At 40.7% G+C, this 21,667-nt stretch overlaps 1 protein-coding gene across 12 annotated transcripts in view; it reads right to left on the bottom strand.

Moving 5' to 3' along the window:
* Window positions 1–21,667, bottom strand: part of NLGN4X (neuroligin 4 X-linked) — a 361,845-nt gene that overhangs the window by 138,911 nt on the left and 201,267 nt on the right. For 3 of the 12 annotated variants that reach the window (XM_077889040.1, XM_077889039.1, XM_077889041.1), the window contains one exon: window positions 17,410–17,496. The exons of the other annotated variants lie outside the window; for them this stretch is intronic. The gene's annotated coding sequence lies outside the window, so the exon portion shown is untranslated. The remainder of the gene's footprint in view (window positions 1–17,409; window positions 17,497–21,667) is intronic. 12 annotated transcript variants of the gene reach the window in all.

Here is a 21,667-nt window from a genome sequence, read left to right as displayed (position 1 = left end):
TCATGGTGGTCTGGGGACACCTGTTGCGTGATGAGGAGTTGCCCGGCCACTGACACAGGATAGGACCTGTCACAGATGCACCTGCTAGCAGACACCTTCTGTGGGTCCATCCTAACTTGCTCAAAGATGAGGAAAGAGAAAAACAAAACAAAACAAAAAGAAACAGCATGTGTTTCACGGAGAATGAAGTAGCATAGAATAAAAGATAAGCACAGCCTTCGGAAGAATCTAAGACAGCACTGAGATAACCGTTTCTCATGGAGTGAAAAACAAGATGTAGCTTCTTCAGTGCAGGGGCATGAAAGGGGAAGAGTCTGATAGAGAAAGAAGAGGGTGAGCAGGTAAAGGTAGATGCAGAGAAATGGGAAGTGTAGCAAGAACAAAAACACACTCTCCGTAAGGAAAAAAGCATAAACCAAAGTGTGCCTTAGATCTGAATACAGGCAAATCCACAAAGAGACACTATACCACAGAAGTGCGTCTTCAGGGGGAACCCAGGTATACACTGTATTTATCCATTTAAACATCTTCACGTGAGGCTAGTTTGGAAGAGAACTACCACGAGGAGAGAGGAACTTTGATAGGAAGAAACTCCATGATCAACTCTTGACGTCTTGTCAGGTGTAAAGACCATCAGGGTTTCCAAAGGCAGAAACTGCCAGGGCACTCCGCACCACAAGGACACTTCAAATGGCAACCGTACACTAAACAAAGCTACCATGAGGAATCCAAGCATGTCCTCACGCGTCTTCCAGTGACCACTTTGAGGAATAAAATGCTCATTTTTTTTCTAAAGGAAGACTTGTCATGATCCGAGAGGAATTATGTTTACTGTAAGAATGCTGAACGTGGTTCAAGAGGAAAAAGGGTGGTATTTCATGAACAGTGGAAAGAGCAGAGCCATATGGAAACCAAACGGAAGATCAAAAGCAAAGTATTTGAAAGATGGCAAGTAGCACTTGGTCCAATGGATAGGTTTCGTGAAAGGATTTGAGTATCTGGAATATTTATGTTGGCAGGGAACCTTTTTGTAATCCTGCCGATGAAGTATGGACATATCCCTACACGGAACACGCTCTGGGGAAGGGTGAGTGATGTGAATTTTCACTAAAAGTGTAGGCGAGGAAATGATGTCATGACCATCATTTTTCAAGATACTTCTGCAAGTTCCAGTCAATATGTTAAAAATAAAAGTAATGAGAGCTGAAAATATTCAAAAGCAGACACAATAAAGTCATTCCTGCATATGATTACCTACCCAGGAGAGAAAAATTCAGAACATCAACTAAATAAATGAGCGTAGATGAGGTATTAGTTATGATGGCATGAAATCAATACGCAAAATCAATTTTCATACTTATGAATATTAACATATCTAAAAAGAAATGCTTTTTATATTAACAAGAAATGGCCTGATCATACCTTACAAAGCAGATAAAACACATTGTATAATATAAAATCTGAGACACATAAAAGACTTGTACACATTCAGAAGCTTTCGGTGGCAGAAATTAATTGTGTGAACAACATCAATGTATTTTCAAATTGATTTGTTGATTTAAAATAGTGAGATTTTTTGGGGTAATAACAAAGTCATTCTAGCCCGATTCTGGAAAAAAATATGCAAGTGTGAATAATTTTGGATTGAATAAGGTAGATTTTTCTTCTGCCCTCATTATTTATTGTGCTATTAATAATATTAGCATGAGGATGATGAAGTCTTTCTTTTTAGGAAGTGCCATTAACCAAACACTTGAAAGAGACAGAAGAATAACAAGTTCATCTTAGGGCAAAATAAATTCTGTATTAATTAAAAATTTATACTTCAAAAACAATGATTATGTTTATCAGGCTATTATATAATGTTTAGATTGGTATTTTGAGCCAACAGATATTAATATATAAAGAAAGACAGCATTTATCAATACAGATGCTGGTATTTCTATGTTAACACACAAACACAATTATATAATATATATATATATATAGTCAGGTTTTATAGTGATATTCTCTGAATTTTGCTATGAGTATACAGAGAAACAGACACGTATAACACATACATATAATGCATATACTTTTATCTTTTATTAAACATTTTACATTTATGTGTGTATAGAAATATATAGAATTTAAAATGGTAAATAATAGAAGCAAATGTGTAAAAAATTTATATATATATATATTTTAATGAATAATGGAATCAGGATATATATGTATATTTTGTAGAAATACATACATATATATTTAATAAAGAATAATATCACTCCATAAGTATAGATATATTTAAATGTATATATATTTATTTTCTATACTTATATTTTTATTTTGAATTTAAACTTATACAAATATATAAAATATAAATATTAAATAATACTTTATATTATTTTAATTTTTCACTATTTAAATTTCAATAAAATTTTATATTATTAAATATATGAATATAATATAAATTATATATAAATCATATATATAAATTATATATTATAAATATATAAATCATAATACAACATAAATTAACTATAATATAAAATATTTTACATTAAATATTTTAATTTTTCACTGTTTAAATTTCAATAAAATTTTATATTATTAAATATGTAAATATAATATAAATTGTATGTTATATATAAATTATATATTATAAATCTATATAAATCATAATATAATATAAAATAAATATAATATAAATATTGTATATTAAATATTTTAATTTTCACTATTTAAAATTTCAATAAAATTTTATATTAAATATGTAAAGGTATATTTAAGAAGTATTAAATATGAAAAGTATATTTAATAAGTATTAAATATGTAAAATGCATGTTTAATAATTAAATATAATCTATAATTATTTGCTTTTAGTGTATATATACATAAAATGAATTTGTGGTGTGTGAGTATATATAAAATAAACAAACAGGAAGCTCACTGAAGGGGACCAAAAAGAGAAGTGACGCTGTGGCCAGGAGTAGAGTCAGCCAGCCAGGGACAGGAAGGAAGATCAAACAAGTCGTGAAGAACACAAGCAGGATGATGGGTAAGGGGGTCAGGAGAAGATCCTCGAGGGCATCAGAGTTGAGCGTGAAGATGGTATTTCTGAGTTCACTGCCCTGTTATTTCCAGAGGATGTGTGGCGAGAGCTAGACGCAGAGACATGTCCTGGCCACTTAGCTTAAAATCAGGGAAGTGAATTAAAACAAAGAGAAGGCCTGGCGACTGAGTGGGAGAGACAGCTCCATGCCCAGCCGACCCCGCAGGGGCCACAGAGGCCCATCTGCCCAGGGCAAGGGGACATGAGCCAGGTCAAAGGTATGGAAGGCCATGCTGACCGTCCCCAACCCCTCCAGGGCCCCCACATGCCTGGCTGCGACCATCAGGGGCCGGGGACTCAGGCCTACAGGCATCCTTGTATACACAGGTGCTTGTTTTCTCGAAGAAGCCACAGGAGCTGGGCAGCCCCTAAATGCTCAAGGAGGCAGGCGGATGGACGCAGAGATGAAGCAGCACAGCCTCAAAGGACACACCACGTCCTACGACGGGGGCCCTCCCTGCTTCTGCTCCTGGAAGGCTGCTCATACACGCCCTTCCTGGAGCTCCGATGAATTTCTCTGCACTTGGAACATTCCGTGCTGTCGGCTCATGTGCTTGGGTGAGCTCCCCACAACGTCTTTAGGATGATGACAAGCACGCGAAAATCTGTCTCCTCTGAGAGTTCTCTGCAATGCTAAGTGGAGATGATGATGGAGCAAGATCTATCAGGTTTGGGTAGAGAACCTTTGCCCCCCATCCTACAGGAAGGCATTTTCAGAGATGAAAGGACTCCAAGACTATCCTCCCTAATGCCTAGTCAAATTCCTCGGAAGCCACCTCCACTCATCTAATAAATCAAGGACAATTAAGCTCCATCAGGCTGAGGAATTCAAAGAGGATGAAGTCAGAATAAGGTTAAGAATGGGGGAAATCATGGCTCCAAAAAACTGAAAATTAGACAGAAAATCTCTATCTATCTATCTATCTATCTATCTATCTATCTATCATTTATTTTTGGATTTTATTAACTTATTTGAGAGAAAAAAAACAAGCATTGGAGAGGGAGAAGCAGGCCGCCCAACCAGCAGTGAGTCCGATGTGGGGCTCGATCCCCGGTCCCTGGGATCGTGACCTGAGCCAACCACGTGCCTCAGGAAGCATCACCATTTAAAATATCTTATGAAGTATCAGGACAAGGTCAGGCAAACATCATTTGTCAAAATAACATTTTAACTCAATCAAGCAATAGGAAGCTATGCACGGCAACGATGTCCAATATTCTTTTTACATTTCAACTTGTAACAGAAGACACTAAAGATGAACGGGAGGTCGGAAATGATCTTACAGTGTTCAAAGGAAGCAATTCATGCCCACCGATTTTTTGAAATCCTAAAAATAAAAGCCACCAGAATGGAGGGTGTGATGCTGTCATTGTGTTGAAGGTCTCACGGTATAACTGAGGTCGATTCTGTTTTCCGTCTCATTTCTTCAGAGTTTCTATTGTCTTCTTTAGAGATGCAACCTCCCACCTTTTGGGTGGCTTTAACACAAAAGCTACAACTGCAAGATCAAGGTGACACCTGCTTCTCGGGTCGTATGTGGCTGTCTTCTCGCTGGGTCCTCACACAGGAGAAGAAGCAATGGAGCTCTCCGGGAGGGGGTCACCTTTATAAAAACACTAATCCCATCACAGAGGTCCCACCTGATGACCTGCTCACCTCCCAAAGACCCCCTTCCTAATGCCATCAACTTGGGGGTTAGCCCTTCAACCAATGAAATCTGGAAGAGCCCATTCAGACCACAGCAGAGGCTTAGACAATATTTATGTGCAGGAATCCATTTCATAGAATGCAGTGTTTCTTCTCTAATGACCATGGAAAATCCCCTTGCTGGAAACACAGCACAGAGCAAGGAGCAAAAACACCATTTCTCCCCCAACTGGAGCTGCAGAAAGCCTTTCCTAGGGAGGCAGTTGGCGTTTCCTACTGTTCATTTGTTCTAAACTATGGGGCTGAGGAGACCAACGCCAAGGAGACTCTGTCTTTGCTCTTATGAAGCCCATCGTCTCCTTGAGTATTCAACAATTAATTTAATAATCACACCAAATGTTTACATTCCTACTGTGAAACAATTGCGCATGGCCTGGTTACCCCATGACCATACACGCTGCATGTGTACCCTGGCGACCCTCTAATGACCTGTGGTGCTCAGGGGAAGCTCCCCCAGGAAGAAGCAAAGGAGACGTGCTCTTGAAGAAGGAGCTAAAAAGATGAAAAGATACAGGAAAACATTTCAGAAAAGGGTCAGGAGAGTGTGATGGAAAAATGACACTGGGGACTTCGGCAGCAGCAGCCCAGGGGCAGAGCTTGGTGGACGGCCGTGCACTGAACAGCACCCCCAAAACTCAAGTCCACTGGGAACTCAGCACTTGACTCTGTCGACAGATGGGGTCTTTGCTAATGTCACAAGTTGAGGATCCGGAGAGGAATCATCCTGGAACGATGGTGGGCTCTCAGCTCATTGCCTGGGGTCTTTACAGGATGAGCAGTGCTATGGAGACACATGCAGAAGGTGATGGGGACATGGAGGCAGGGGGCCCAAGAGCCAAGGGACGTCAGGGGCCATGGGAACTCAACGAGCTAAGAGGGAGACAGGGAGACGGTAGGTTCTTCCTTGGAGCCTCCAGAAGACTCCAGCCCTGCCAACACCTTTGTCTTGCACTTGTGGGCTGCTGAGCTGTGACACAATGTGTTGTCCTGAACACGGGGTCCCCTTCTGTTGGAAACACAGCCCCAGGGGCCCCCGTTCCCACAGGCCACCATGCGCCTGTGAGCTTCTTTATAAGGTTTAAAGTTTGCTCGGGTGTTTTGTGAGCCCTTCTCTAGTAGGCTTTGGTACTTCGTCTTGCTCTGTTTCTCCTTTTTTAATTTATGTCCCTCTGTCCACGTTGGTTCCACCTACCCCCAATGTGCCATTGTGCTCATTGGGGAGGTGAAGGGGGACACCCATCCTACCACACGTGAGATGAATAATAAAGGCTGGGGAGACCAAGTGGACAAAGGAAAGGAATGCCTCTCGTCTGCCAAGGCCGACTAGGCCCTATTAGGTGCGCAGAACAGAAATGTGGACCGAGGTGGGATGCTTGAGTAATGAGGCCACGAGGATGTGCATCCTCAAATGGCGTGTACGTGGAGGCATAACTCGGTAAGGGGCAAGCTGCCCCACTCTCGGCACACAGTCAGAGGGAGCACGGATCACTCAGCAGCTCGCGAGCAATTTGGGAAGCTCGTGTTTCTCCCCCTTGTCATGCAGCAGCCCGAACCTCCAGAAGCAAGCTGGCTCATGGCCCTGCAGAGCCGCAGCAAGCATCGCCAGCCACGCACAAGTGGACGCAGGCCAGTGGGTTCCTGACCACTCGAGTGGCACACAATTGTCACAAAAAAGAGGACGAAAAGAGGGCCTTTTTTTAATAAAGGTCAAATGCCTGTACTTAGAGGCATGTGGCAATACACTGCCATCTAGAGAGATGACAACCTCCCTGATTTACAGCATCACTTCATTACCATGGAGATCCTTCCGAAAACACCACCAAATTTTCCCCCAGCATTCCCTAAACATAACCCAAATTAACTCTGGCTCCTCCAAAAACACAACAACAAAAAAGAATCTGTGGTTGAGCTTGGAAGGTTTCCAAAATGGTGAGCTAAATAAGCCACTCAGAGCAGAGCTATTCTATTTCTATTTGGACACCTTCCTTGCTATGAAGAAGGAGCATCGGGAATTAATTGCTCCAGTGGCCATGCATTACCACGTGATGTTTGACATGTCACCTGGCAGGGTGTCCTTCCTTTTATCATTACTCTACAATGGGGTCACCGGTGTATTCTAATGAAATTTGCAAAGACAGACATGATCTATAATAATCGAAGCACAGAAGCTACAAAAAAAAAATCAATAGGTTGTACTAGGAGCATTAGTCAGGAGCTAGCGATTATTTCCAAATAAAGTCTTCATGGTCGCCATTTAGCAAAGAGGGAGTTAAGACACACGATGGTTTTTCTTATTTTTGCCCCCATGTGAGACGCTCCCATGTTCTTTGAAGGAACAACAAGGTTGGCCGCATTCTCAATTTCATCAAGTTGAACCCACAGGTCATAAAACCACATGTTCTGTGTGACTCATGTTTTCCAATCCTGCTTTTGGAATCCTTGGATGAGGATAAAGGTACAGATTTAAGAAGAGTGGTGAGAGAGGAATTAGGTTGTGACTGGGGCTTCTCTGCAGGGATTTCATGGCACATGAAACCTGCGGGCTTGCCTTCCTCTCCAATCCACAGAACAAGCCTCGGTTTCCCCAGGGCAGTCAGCCACATCACTCAGGTGGAGGAAGGGTCCACTGCTCTGCTGTCTCAGCAAACACAGCCCACGGTGACGGAAGGCTGGTGGCCAGCAGCTAACTCACTGAGTGGAAAAACTCCCCAACGGCCTAAAACCCCAGAGCGTCTGGCATTTGTCTATTTTCCTCCCGCCATCTTGGAAATCCAAATACATCCAAGTGGACGTATCCACTTGTCCGCTTTATTATTCTCATCTTGTTTACTAAGAGAGGGACACATTTGATGCAAACTGCCTGCTGAAAACGTTAAGCTTCTCCAGTGTCAACACTACACGATCATGCATGATGGATGCGGTGATTTTGTGATTCATACCCCATTCCTATTTTATTAAATCAAAATGAAGAGTCAACGCCATCACTACAGAGCTGTAATGTTTAGGTGGGCCATTTCATGCCGTGGAGGAATGGACACGCAGGGTCATGGGAGGAACCTTCACATAAGAGATTCAAAATAAGGCAAAAGCTCAGTGCCACGCGAGCAACCAACTTTTCTGTTTTCTTTTGTTTGGGCTGAAGGAAGAAGTCAACCTCCCTATCAGAATTGCCTGGAAACATGTGTTAATTGGACAGCTAGATGAATATGTGTAACATGCACTATTGCTTTGAAACCAAATAATTAGGGAGAGCTGACAGGAGATCAGCCAGCAATGCATTAGCATCTTTTAGCCAGATATTATGAGTTGACAGACTGAGTGAAGCACAGCAGATTGGGACCAGTCCACTGTGGAGATAAATTCTATTAATGAACCTAACATGTATTGCTTTGGATACAGAGTTACAGAATGGTTCGTAAGTCACCAAGAAGAGGAGGCTATTGACAAAAATCAGCAGAAGGAGATGGATGGCCCTTATATCTAAGCAAATGTCAGTGGTAATTGGATCGGCCTAAAGATCATCCAATTTCTTTGCTCCAGGAGGGGGTGGCGTCAGTGATGCTATGACTATTTTTAATGATACAGATTTAATGAAATAAAGCAACACAAGGAAACAAAGAGACACCTAGCGTCTAATAGGTACGTTATCAATGGTGCTGATTTAAAGCATTGAAGTGAATAGAATAAATAGTTCTTATTGTCCAGGATCATATTTGAAAAACGTGAAGTATTATGCCAAAATGCATGTTCGTGTTAACTGAGTAACGCACACACATAGTTGTTTTTTGTGTAGACGAAGTGGCGCTATTTTGCAGGACTCTAGGAAAATGGCGCCAGGAAAATGAATTTTGCTGTTGGGAGGTGGTGTGATTCTGCAGAATCGGCTGACAGACTGCTTTGGGATAACAGGGTCTCAAACAATTTTCTCAGGTACACCGAGGCCAAGAGGACCAGACACCCAGGGGAAAAGTTCAATGGTATCATTGAGAATCATTCAGAGGCTCAAAATCATTTAGAATTAGGAATCAGCAGTGATTCTATTAATAGTTCGCCTAGTGGATTAAGTTGCAAAGTGCCTTTAAATTTCTTTTTCACTTTAAAATCCTTAAAATGGGGATCCCTGGGTGGCGCAGCAGTTTGGCGCCTGCCTTTGGCCCAGGGCGCGATCCTGGAGACCCGGGATCGAATCCCACATCGGGCTCCCGGTGCATGGAGCCTGCTTCTCCCTCTGCCTATGTCTCTGCCTCTCTCTCTCTGACTATCATAAATAAATTAAAAAATTTATTTAAAAAAAATAAAAATAAAAATAAAATCCTTAAAATGTACATCGTGTCTATATGTAAGGGTCACAGGTGTCATGAACATGTGATTGTGGCTACAGATCCTCAGGCTGATTTAACTTGGTGTGTTTGCACTTAGACTCAAAGTTCTCATTTCTGTAAAATCTACTTTTTTTTTCTGGTAATTGATTACATGGCGTGATGTAAGGGAAGATGTCACATAAATTGAACCATTACAAGAAGAAGGAGAAGACATGAAAGAAGAACCACCACCACCACCACCATCTGCCTTTATTTCCAAACTGATAGAATGAAGTGGAAGTCAACAACAAACTGCCTCCATGTGAGCCAAAAGCTACTTTCATTCACACTCACTGTAAGGTTTTAGTTAGAGACCATACAAGTTCCTACCTAAAAACTTCTTGATGTAACAGGTCTGATCGACTCATCATAACACAATGAAACTTTTACATACGGTATCACTTCAAAGTTTGAAATATCAACACAGAGATGTTACAAACACAATGAAATTGATCAACATGGTGCAGCATCTTAGGTTTGGTGAGGAATTTCAAGCTTCAGAATCATACCAAAGAGACAAAAAGAATTTTCAGTAAACTCTATTAAAATATGTGTGTACAGGGATCCCTGGGTGGCGCAGCGGTTTGGCGCCCGCCTTTGGTCCAGGGCGCGATTCTGGAGACCCGGGATCGAATCCCACGTCGGGCTCCCGGTGCATGGAGCCTGCTTCTCCCTCTGCCTGTGTCTCTGCCTCTCTCTCTCTCTCTCTCTCTCTCTGTGACTATCATAAATAAATAAAAAGAAAAGGCATTCTTTAAAAAAAAAAAAAATATGTGTGTACATAGGAGCACCAGGGTGGCTCAGTGGTTGAGCATCTGCCTTTGGCTCAGGTCGTGATCCCAGGGTTCTGGGATCAAGCCCCCCATCAGGCTCTCTGGTCAGTGGGGAGCCTGCATTCAAGACTGCATGAAAAATGATGAAAATAGTTATCTTGTAGAGAAACAAAAGCAGTGGAATATAGGCAAAATAGTTATTCTGTTTAAATTCTACTATTCAAATCCTTACCTGCCTATGTTGCAGATTTAAAAAATGACCTGTTCTTTGTTAGGGATTTTTATTTCTAGCATATTACAAGTGAAGGGAATTGTATGCTTTTTAGGGAAATACCTATCAAATTAACATGTTAAAAATAAATTTGATACATTAAGTTTACCTGGAATTAATACCATTAATCATGGTTTTAAACATGCAAGATCAATTAAGAGCAGTGCACTTCTATATTAGATGATTTGTCTGAAATTATATGCCAACTGCATAACCCATTTAAAAATAATGACTTAAGTAAGAATATACAACCGAATATTATACGGATTCAATATGATGGATGTGCTTTCCTTCATTAAAGGATGAATCACTGAAGAGTTAGTATAAATATAATCTCCAAATGCCTGACCTTTGGTCTCCTGAAAAATTAATCATGGAGATGTTTTATAGTGAAGAATACACAAAGATTCTATATGAGAATTCATACTGATGGAATTAACTAAAAAATATGCATTGCTGACTTCAATTAAAACAAAACAAAACAAAACAAAAAACCTGAACTCCAATAAAAAATAAAGAAAGAAAAGTAAAACAAAAAAAATATGTTTTGGACCACAGCAGACTTCAAAGAGTGGGCTGGAGTCACTATTGTGTATTTGGGCCACTTCCAGAAAGGCAGTGACTATGATTCCATTTTGTTGGTAGCTAGATGTTACCGCCCAGTGCAATGGAAATTCGTAGTGTCTATAAATTAATTTGTCTATTTATGGTAATTTTCTGGTAAAGGAAGAGAAGCTGAAAGAAACAACCATTGATGGGAATGATATCAAACACGGCAGTAACACTGCTTAGAGCTTAAGAACACAAGAGAGGTGCAAAGCACCCCCTGACAAATTTCAGCCCACACGGATCGTGTTTTCTTCAATTTTTCACTATTGTCTGAAATCCACAATCATCACCTTCAAACATCTGTTGCCTTATTCTCTAATTATCTACCCCACACATGCTGGCGGTTAATTATACATTCTCTTATTCCGTAATTACGACCTTGTTGGTTTTCCCAACAAGACTTTAAACTCCTCATGAACTGCATCAAAACCTGAGCTCCTTTTGTGGTAACCGCCCTACTTGCACAGTGCGGTATCTTCCCAACAAATACTTTCTGCCTGATAATAATCAAATGTCACAATGTTCCATGGGTTGCGGAGAGGGCAACCCAAACTTCAGCTGAGACACCATGATAAGATCTGGACAAGAGACGATGAGAAATTATGCCAGCCACTCATTTATTGAGAAAATACTTGGTTTTGCTCCTTTTTTCTCAACAAATAAGGTTTTGCTATCGTAGCTTGTTTGCTTTTTCATCATGCTAAGCAGTTGTTTTTTTGTTTGCTTTTTTCCAACATGGCACAAGGACTCTTTCCTGAGCCAAGGAATTTCAAGAAAACACCTAATATTTATCAGGCATATAACCACTTATAATAGCTAGCTGACTCTACCTTACTACTCTTGGACACAAAATGAACACATGATACATTTGGCTCCATTTGTGTGGATCATTCACAGTGGCGTCACTTTAATTATGGAGAATCCAAAACCATATACTCTAACTCATTGCTGTTGTTTCAAGAATCTGTGTTGTTAGCACTTTAGAGCAAATCTTAAGAGTTATTCCAATACAGACGTGGAGAACTGCATGGAAACAGGCAACCTATTAACTCTTTCCAAACCCTATTATAGTAGGCACACAAACACTCAGAATCCTGTGCATTGTGGTAGATAACGTTTGTCTCTTTGTGATTTCCAAGGTGGTGGTAGTGATACCCACTCTTTCTTGGAGTTATAGATCATGACCATGCCTATAGCCTTAGTTCCCATATATCACTCTCAATTCTTGATTCTTGCCCAGCAAAACGCTAACTCTGGGGAAATCCGTCTTTTATCCAGCACACATCTACATGTTTGCCCATGAGCACAGATGAAGGAAAACACAGACCCACGTTGAGTGGTCTCACCTTCCACTCATGATCATAAATGTGCAGGAGGTTCAAATTAGAGACAATATTGCATTTCTCCAAAAAATTTCCTTTGGAGATTCCCTAAACAACCAACACCTATGGAATCCCGTCATCCCCCAGTCCCATCTTCACTGTTGCTTTGTGATCTCACAGTTTTTCTTTATAGTGTAGTAAGAATGAACAATCTAAAGAGAACATTGATAAGTGCCCATGAACCCACTGACCCATATGGCAATAACGATCCCATCTTCCATGCTCCCTCATTTCCCTACAGGTAAATGGTAGGGCTATCATCTAAGACTAACGATCACACATCAAATCTCATGAATTTACCAATCTGACAACAAAGCACCCCTCTCTCGCCACATCTTGTTTTCCTCTTGTGGAGGAAACCCAACCTACTGATTGTGTTATTGTTCAAAGTACTTTCCGTCCCCCTCTGTGGGGAAAAAATATACACCGGGAGCTGTTCAATGGCAGGCTTGGCCATAAGACTTACAGTGTCCCACCCTGGGAAGACTTTTATTGCCCCACCTCAATGACAGGAGATAAACCCATTTGACATGCTCTAACGAGTGATGCATAGACAGAATTTAAACGCACCACTTGTAAGAAAAAACCTTGGGAACTCTGACGTGGCACTGCCATGCTTTCCCTCCACTCTGCCATCCCATCAGAAATGTGTCTTCACCCTGGGATTGTGTCCTAGAATGAAGAAGAGATGGAGAAGAGCCAAAGCGAATCCCTGAAGAACACACGCCATTTGAGAGAAATAAACCTCTCTAGTTGCACGTCACTGATATTTTAGGGATGTTTGTTAATGCAGCATAAGGTAAGCTAAACTGATCAATACCACATGCCCCTAGATCATTCCTACAGCATACAGACATGCTGTGAGAACTTCTATCATATGAGAAATACAATAAATTTCTCTTGGGTTTATGTATCCCCCTAGCTGTTGCCTATTTCTCTGCTCTTTTACAGAAAATCTCTTCAAAACTGTCCCCTATACGCACCAACTGCAGTTCCATGGCTCTTATTCACCATTAAAGTTACTCCCACTGGGCTGCTCCACCTAATGCTCCACTAAAATTACTGCTATTCTAGTAAAACTTGCCAATATCGTCCAGGTGTTACATTGGTGGGCTTCAGACTCTGACTTTTCTGCTGTCTCTATCTTCAGACTCTTCATGACTCTAAATACCACCGATGGGGACTAGCCCAACATTTTCCTCCTCAGCACAGACCTGTCTCTTGAGACTCCCCCTGAACTCGGGCACCCACCCCTATGTTGTCTTTGATGACCTATATTCATTTCAACGTCAAACTTTCAAACCTCAACTCATCCTCAAGGTTCTCTCCCCCAGCACTGTCTCCAATACCATCCAGGTCAACAAATTTGGACTCCTTTCCTTTCCCTACATTCCACACGCAAATCATTTGCAAATCTTATTTTCAGAAATATATAAAAAAAAAATTCAAGCCCTTCTCCCCACCTCATTACTCCCATCTGAGATATACAGTCATAATTTCTCTTGGCGACTCTTAAATTCGCCTCTGACCAGTCTGTTGCTTTCTGCTCTTGCCCCTACAGGCTGATCTCAGCAAGGCAACAAGTGTTTCTTTAAAACATACTTCACCATGTCACCCCTCTGCTGAAATGCCTCCAATTCTTCTCCTTTTAGTCCTAAAATTAAAGTCAAAGTTCTTAATGGCCTCAACCCACTTGGATCCCAGTCACTCATTGCTATCTAGTGGTCTTCCCCAATGCAGTGGGAAAACTTCCACACTGGTATGTTCCTTCTGCTTGGAACACCCTCTGGTACATCAACAAGGCTTCCTCCCTCACCTCTTTCAATTCTTTATTCAAACTCATCCTTTCCAACGAGGTCAAAGTTCACCACCCTGGTTACACTTGTACTTTCCTCAGCAATCCTGACTCTCTTTATCCCCTTTCATTTATATCATAGCACCCTTCGCCTTCCAAAATAATATGTAACTTATTTAATTCTTAAATTCATTTTCCATGGCCTTCATAGAATATCAATTGTACTAGGCAGGAAATTTTGTCTACTGGGTATGTTGATGCATCTCCAATTGCTTAGAGCAATACCTTATATGAAAGAGGGAATCCATAATAAAAATAAAATATTAAAAAATAATACACCGCAAATGTCGTTTTTGAAATTACACAATAATGCTGTGTAACGCATGAGAATGAACGTTTAAAATTCTTAGAGAATAAATTATTTGAAAAGTTGAATTATTTGAAAAGTTGAAAAGTCAAGAAAATGTACAGAATGTGCTTCACCAAATATACAAATTCTTGATATGTCCTTCCCAGGTTATTGAAGCACAATTATTCAGATGGCCGCTTCCAGCTGTGCAGGTGGCTTTGCTTTGATTTGCTCATTTGGCTCTTTGTTTTTGTCACAGGTGAGCTGATATTTCATTTTCTTTTATTTCTTATTTCTGTCCTATTTTTGGACACCCATCAGCGAATCTATATTCCTTCCGCACAGACTTGTAACAAGTTGATGAACTGCATGTGTTCTCTGGTCTCCTGAGGCTTGTTCCTTTACTTCTGTCCCACATACCTTCCTGTGCCTGCTTTCTCCCAGCGTCATCCTTACAGAGCCTGAGAAATCTCAGATTCCTAGAATGTTCTTGAAAAGCTGGGCTTGGGTTTGCCAAGATTTATCATCACCTCCCCTGCATTACTGCAGAGAGCAATGAAGCTGCACACCTGGGAAAGACGTTTCAATGATTAGAAAGCCAACCTCTGTCTTTCACAGGAGGACAAATGCCACACTGCCTCAGAAACACGGGAACCTGTGCTGTTTCTCACTGTCTCCAGGAAGAGAGGTTACGGCTTTTTTTCTGGGAGCCATTCCATTCCAGGAAGCACACTTATAGTCATCTCATCTTAAAACCAGGTAGAGAAGGGTAAGCTAAAGATAGAGACCTTAGGGGAGACAGAAAAGCCTCCTGGGTGAGGTCTGTGTGCATGAGTGTTTGTGGAGATACATGCAGAAAGAGGAACCAATTGTATAAGCAAAAAAAAAAAAAAAGACAGGATATACCCAGGGGAAGCAGACAGGAACACAAAATGAAAACACGTACTAAGACACAAATGGATGGCAAAGAGAAAGGAGGCATTATTATTGCTTCTGATGAAAAACTAGTACATGTCATTATAGAACTTTAGGAAATACAGAAAAGTAAAAAAAAAAAAAAAGAGGGGAGTGTAGAGAGAGAAAGCAGTACAGATCATTGAACCACACACAATGATCACTTTTATCCTATCTTATCGCCCAAGATTTTTGGGGGGTGGGTGGAAGATTTTGGTGTCAACTAGCCGGATATTTGAACCCAATGCTTCCCTACAGCTGGAGTCTCTGCTCTAAAGCTGAATCCAATGTACAGTCTCTGGAAATTTTGCTTTGGTGCACCAAAACCCAGAATCTGTTCTTTCTTTCTAAAACCTCTCTCTATCCAAACCACATAGGATGGGTCAGGAAATATTGCCTCCTTTACTTGGTGCCTAAATCATCCTTCTGCATTTCTTGACACATTAAGATTATTTGTTTTGTCTTTAATGCGGCTTCTTTTTTTTTTTTTATTTATTTATGATAGTCACAGAGAGAGAGAGAGGCACAGAGACACAGGCAGAGGGAGAAGCAGGCTCCATGCACCGGGAGCCCGACGTGGGATTCGATCCCGGGTCTCCAGGATCGCGCCCTGGGCCAAAGGCAGGCGCCAAACCGCTGCGCCACCCAGGGATCCCTTTAATGCGGCTTCTAAAGTCTTTATATTTCTGATTTAAAGATGTAAAAAAAAAATAAAAATAAAACATGCCAAACACGTTCGACACGGAATTCAATTATATGCTCATCTACGAAGTAAAGTAGGTGGTTTAAACAAATGATAATAACCTTCAGATTGATCACTAAGTCGCATGTTGATTTTTTAAATGGCACTATCTACACTAGGTTTAATATTTAGTGTTGTGACATATCTTAAGAGGGTTTAGTAAAGTATCAATGTTTTCACACGGTGTTCAGTCATGCATAGTGTTCGATGTTGACGTTGTGGCTGCCCGGCGTACCGGTGTAACATTTCCTGTGTGTGCTCTTCCTCCTTCGTGATTTCCTTTGCTTATGGACATCATCTACTTAGTAGACATTCAATGTCCCACCATTCTGCCATTTGTGCTTCTTCTCTTCCTTCCAGGTTCTTAGCCCCTGTTCTGACCATATATTGTCATGCTGGTCTCAGAGTCTACGTGTTAGCTCCACTCCTGTCTCCTCTATGTGCCCTAGTTAGGCTCTTGTTGGCTTATTTCTACATGGTCTTGCTATTTTCAGGTTTCCTTTCATGGTTTAAATCCTGGTCAAGATTGTGCATAATTTTGATTCAATAAAATCTCAGAAGGCATGGAGTTTTGTAAGCATCGTTCAGCAGCCTGTCTCTGCCATTCTGTGTTCATCCATGACAGAGCTCCCATTGGGGTGAGCAAGGGCTTCCTTTGTTCATGTATCCTGTGTGGAGTGATCTCGTGGTCCTCACATCCTTCAGAGATTCCCTTCTTCCTCCCATTATCCCTTGCTGGACACCTTTCTGCTCTTGCTTTGGATATTTCTTCTCTTCCATCTTACCCTTCTTCCTCTATGATGTTCGTATGATGGTGTTACCTTGGCACTTTGACCCTGGAGAGGATAGACCCTGTTTGCTTATGAAAAAGGCTTTGTCGGGGATACTTCGGTGACTCAGTGGTTTAGCACCTGCCTTTAGCTCAGGGCATGATCTTGGAGTCCCAGGATCGAGTCCCACATCGGGCTCCCTGCATGAAGCCTGCTTCTCCCTCTGCCTGTGTCTCTGCTTCTCTCTGTGTGTCTCCCATGAATAAATAAATAAAATCTTTTAAAAAAAAGGAGATTTGTCTTCATATATTCTTTCTCTCTTATATTATGGTTAGGTTGGGCTAATTGGAGTAGAATTCTACTTCTGTGTTTTGTGTTCACATGGGGTCATGGTATATCTCCAAGGTCTTGCCTGGCTACACTAGTGCTGCATCATACCCCTGACCACATATCACAGGCGTCTGCTGTCTCCTTTTTCATGTGGGCATTATATAGAGGATCTAGGACAATCTGTATGTTACATTATTATTTTAACCACTTGCATAAATTTCTAACCCTTATGCTATTTGCAAAAAATTAAAACAGATGGAGACAAATGACATACATGTTTGTGTTGGAGTCACTCATTTAAAGTAACACTGCAATGATCATCTTTCTGTGCTGTTTTACTGGATTCTGTTGCTCTCCAAAGCTAAGGAAAGAAGAAACAGTGTTTTGGCACCATTTATTTTACTTTAAAACTAAAACAAAAGAAATGTCCTTTTTCACATCCCTAATAACTGGTGGCATATCCATGTAGCTTTATAGCCTTTTGGCCTCTCTGTGATTTCTGTTTTGAAGTCCATTCTCTTAGTGTTTACTGTAGAGTTTTACATCAGTGCCCAAAATCTTATTGCTGATTAAAGCCCACAGTCATACTTAGGAAGTATTTGGCAGCACATCTGGAAAAGTCTAAGCTGGGGACTTTAAAAAAAGAAGAAAAAATGTATTTTTGTCCCTTACAAGAAGGCCAGAGAGAGAGGTTTATAACTCAGCTACTCCACAATGCCTCCAGGAGCTCAAACCATCTCTCTCTTACCACTCCACCATGTTTAGCTGTTGGGTTTTCATCTTGTCCTCAACCTTGCAGCTCCTGATGTGAGAGTTGGTCATCCACATCCAGGTAAGGGGAAGGGAGGTAATTGGTATAAGGTGTTTGGATCCTTTTTATTATATAAGAAAGATTTCTCAGAAATTATGTCCATATGGGTGCACAGGTATCTCCTTGGTCCCATTCATCTTGGATGCCCCCCACCGCCCACCCACTCCATGCAGGTTGGGAAAGTGTATTAGACCAGCTGACCAAAGTGTGTCCAGGCCTCAGAACTGTTTGGCTCAAAATGGGAAATTCTTTTGGAATGCTTGAGTTCCATTGAACCAAGATTCAATCATTTTTCTAATTAACCTTCATCTGAAAGCAACAGTGTAGACAAACACCCCATCACAAAAGAACAGTGACATTACACTAGTTTATCCAACATCCAGGAATAAATGATACCTCCTTAAGTGCTAAGGAAGACATAATGAAGTAAATGCAAGTTCTGGTGCAAAGGGTTAAAGGAACAAGATTTATGAAAACAGTTGAATGAAAGTTAAATAAAAATGAGAATCCAGACCTGAAAATAATATAATGGCAGTACTAATAGCTGTCCAAAGTAATTACATAGCCAATTATGGTTACAAATGAAAGTTAATGATCATTAATTATTATCAGTATCTTTTTCTTATAGATCTCAAACTTCAGAAATTAATATAGAAAGTACAACTAAAAATTCAAACAATTCCCCAACAATTAAAAAAATATCACCCAGCAACACATTAACAACCCACCAGTTCATGCAGAACCAGGATCTATAACCACCTTTTATTATTTTAGAGAGGACTGCATCTGTTGGACTCATGCTATTTGTGTTTGTAACAAGACATGCCCTTGGATGAGGTGAGACACTTCACTGTGAAAATTTAGAATAATTTTATTCATAACTGAAATGAAAAATAGAACCAAACTTTCTGGATGGCTGACATAAGAAATGCCTGATGGTTATACATCTATGAGATAATTGGATGGAATTCAAGTTTCCACGGATGGAAAATAATGATGTATGACTCTAATACAACAAAAAGCCACTACAATCAACTCAGGCCATAGTCATTAAGCTTTTTGCCCAGGTGTCTGACTCCACACTACTTGTTAAAATAAGACAATGTCAAGGCGCCTGGGTGGCTCAGCTGGTTAAGTGTCTGCCTTCAGCTCAGGTCATGATCCCAGGGTCCTGGCTCCTGGATCAAGCCTCACATCAGGCTCTCTGCTCAGTGAGGGAGCCTACTTCTCCCTCTCCCTGTGCCTGCCCCTCCATCTACTTGTGCCCTTATACTCTCTCTCTGTCAAATAAATAGATAACATATTTAAAAAAAAATAAGACAATGTTCCCATTCCTGAAATTAGCAGAGCAGTTAAGTTCTCTCTGTCAAATAAATAGATAAAATATTTTTTAAAAAAATAAGACAATGTTCCCATTCCTGAAATTAGCACAGCAGGTAAGTAGCAAAAACAACACCAACATCAACAAGCAAGAATCTGTGTCACCCTTAAAAGAGGCACGTGGAAGATTTTAGAAACACAAATAAGTTATTAAAACTGATAAGAAGCTCAAAAGCTTATACTGAAAACCATTTGGCTATTCCCAATTATTAATACAATATATTTTAATTTTTAAGCTTTTTTCCCCAGATTCACATTTAAATTCTAGCTAGCTAACATACAGTGCAATATTGGTTTCCGGAGTAGAATTCAGTGATTCATCACTTACATACGACACCCAGTGCTCGATATGACAAGTGTCCTCCTTAATCCCCATCACCACCTAGCCCATCCTGCCCCACAGCCTTTCAGCAACCCTGAGTTTGTTCTCTATCGTTACAAGTCTCCTATGGCTTGTTTCCCTTTCTTTTTTCCCCCTTCCATATGTTCATCTATTTTGTTTCTTAAATTCCACAGATGAGTGAAATCATATGGTATTTGTCTTTCTCTATCCGACTTATTTCGTTGAGCATAATACATTCTGCTCATTCCACTCCATAGAGACTTCTTATAGACTGGGGCACAGAAGCTACATATTTGATAGAAAACATCAAACTGTACCCATTTGAAACCCAGTTTCTCAGTTCATATGATATCCTTTCATAAGAAAGTATGAAAGTTACCTTTGTATAAGACCGAAAACCATCATGTTTTCAAGACAATTAAAAAGGTAACAATTGTAGCCAAGAGATAATATCCTTGGTCTTTTGGATTATTTTCATGCTCTGGGTCATTGGTGGTGGTGGGAGACAAAGATATGTTCATTTAAATTACCTTAAGGTTAAACATAACACCTTTATAACAAGAATAAAATACGGGCCTAGAAAAAAAATCTAAAACGAGTGACAGAAACAATTGTCCAATATGAGAACTGCCATTCCCGTGAGGAAGAAATGAAGTGAGATGTGCCCACATCATAACTGCTTGCAGTTTTTGTTCTGCTTCCCACTGTGGTGAGTGGAATGGGAGGGGAGTTGATATCATTGTGATCCTGGACACAGCCAGCCACTCTGCACCTTGTTATATAGCATGACATCACTTAAATGCATTTGGTGTTTAATGTGGCTGGAGAAATCTCCAAATGTCAATTGAAATCCTGCCCTTAATTTGTCATGAGCAGGATTTGAATTTTAACAGGAACAACAGGGCCCCTTGCCCAACATCATTAATGAAGATACTCGAAGAGTGCTTGAAAGCATAAAAGCAGCACCCGGGGAGCCTTTCGCATACTCCAGGGATTTGGCTGGTCAATGCCATACCTCCATTATAAATTCAGTACCATGGACAGCTGATGACTACTCAAGAGACCACAAAACCATTCACAGCAAAATCATGTTCTTTTCCTCTTTTTTTTTTTTTTTTTTTTCCTCCCACGAGCAAAGATAGATATTGGTCCAAGCGATGCCATAAAGGGCATATGCTTCCTTTCACTTTTAGGGACTGTAAGAGAATGCTGGAGACAGATTTCCCTGATGTTTGAAGGTGGTTTTACTGTCTGAACATGTGGATGTCAAAAATACTTATCCTTGGGCTGATCCTTTTTTTTTTTTTCCTCTGTGAGACAAAATGAACCACTTATCACTACAAATCATGGCCTCTGGATATGGACTAATAGCCTCCCAGCAGTTCTATTTGTAGGGATCCCCCCATATCACTCCTACATTTTTACTCCTCCATTTTTCTAGGCATTGGGTTAGTTTTACAATTTACAAAAGTTATCGGCTGATTCTAGATCCTCCTCCTGACTTGTGTGGGTATGTGGGCCTCCCCTTAGCATCTGCCATGACCCCTCACTCTTCTTGCTGTTGTCACATTGGGTTCACCCTTGGGATGACCCTTATATTTATCCACTCTCCTTTACCCTTGTGTCTATCCACACTCCATTTCACTGCTTCCAGACCCCTTGTTAATCTTGCCTCTTCCCCCACTGAACTTCTATCCTAAACTTCTAAACTGGAGTCTCCTGTCCTCCACCACTGTTCATGCTACTTAATGCTGAAAGACCCATCTCTCCAGAAACTAGGGTCAATCTTACCTACAACCCCAATTAACCCCAAACTCTTTACTCCCACATTCACTGAACTCTGAGCCACTTCCAAATCTAGCCACAGATTCCCTTTCTGCTCCATACCGAAATAGATCCTGCTTTAGACAAGAAAGATCCCTTGTTCTTCCTAAGTTATGGCTCACACTTTGTTATTCTGACAACTTACTTACAATCGTCCCTCAATCACAATGTCCA

Source organism: Canis aureus, chromosome X, assembly GCF_053574225.1.
Source record: "Canis aureus isolate CA01 chromosome X, VMU_Caureus_v.1.0, whole genome shotgun sequence".
Lineage (NCBI taxonomy): Eukaryota > Metazoa > Chordata > Mammalia > Carnivora > Canidae > Canis > Canis aureus.
The sequence above is the reverse complement of the archived record's forward strand: the minus strand, read 5'-3'. Positions and strand labels throughout refer to the sequence as shown.